This window comes from Habropoda laboriosa, unplaced genomic scaffold (assembly GCF_001263275.1).
Source record: "Habropoda laboriosa isolate 0110345459 unplaced genomic scaffold, ASM126327v1 scaffold222, whole genome shotgun sequence".
NCBI classification, from domain to species: Eukaryota; Metazoa; Arthropoda; class Insecta; order Hymenoptera; family Apidae; genus Habropoda; species Habropoda laboriosa.
Window position 1 is genome coordinate 171,133 of NW_017100319.1, and position 1,263 is coordinate 172,395.

Below are 1,263 nucleotides of genomic sequence, written 5' to 3' on the forward strand. Positions count from 1 at the left end.
GAGGAGGAAGGTTTCACCGGAGCGCGAAAGCGATCGTGTGTTACGTCGTGATGGGTGGAGCGAGGTGAGAGAAACAGAGAGGCGGCTCCCGAGCTTGTAATTATGTTGATACGAATGATCTGCGGCTCGCCGCAAACCGACGAACAGAAGAAGAGAAGCGAAAAGAAGAAGTAGAGGAGAAGATGGAGCACAGCACAGCAGAACACAGCAGAGCACAGCAGAGCACGGCGGAGCACAGCGGTGCAGAGCGCACGAGGTGGCGGAGGAGAACGGCGAACGCTCGGCGGAGGGGGCGGAGGAGGAGAGAGACGAAGCCTCTAGCGGTGTTCACCGGCTGCTCTCTCTACGTGAGAGAGCCGTTTATCCCGATCCTTGTTGCACCGAGGCGAAAACGAACCCTGGTTCGCCTCCACTCGACGACGGCCACAGACGCGTTCCCTGGGTGTACCGACCATACGCGCTGCTCATCCCCACGCAACGAGTAAACGGCCTTTAGGACCGTGGCGAAACCAGTTTAAGTGGTTAAGTGTAGATGTAATTGATTTCCATTTTACGAGGCTCTCGGGGAAGGAAGACGCTCCACCCGCCACTGCCATCACCACCACCGCCACCCCCACTATGTATCGAGAAACGAACCGAGACCATTCGCCTTCTCTCCGTTCGTTCTCCTACGTATACGTATCCTTTGGAACGCGTCGATGCGCGTTACGACGTATACGGGGCTCGATCTTGCCGAGTAGAATCGGTTTCCCACGCCTCGTCCCGCCTCGAACGTCGGCAGCGGCGGTGGCTACTCGCCCCTTGATTCGCGAACCACGCGAAAATCGAAAGAACGCGAGCGGTCTGCTCGAGTGTAAATCGAAATTGGCCCGCTGCTGGCGCGCCGCTCTGGTGCGCGGCCCGTACCACGATGCCGCGCCGTGATGAATTGGACGAATGAATAATGAATGAGTCACGGGTGCACGAATCCAGCCGGGCAAGCAGCCATCTCCAGCCAGCCACAGGCCGAGGACCAGCCCGAGGATGTCGCGGGACGAGGAAAGGATTTTAATGAAATCCAGTGACAGATGTCCGTCATTCGTAATTCTGCCTCGGATCCGTTCGAATCTTTAATTTACGCGAGCGAGCCGCTCCTCTCGCCTCCCACTTTTCCTATTTTTCTCTTTTCTGGAACTGCGCGCGGAGAGACTCTGCGAAAGTGAAAAAGACGAGCGCGAACGTCGCTACTCGCCGCGCATTCCCGTAAATTCAACGAGCCCGCTG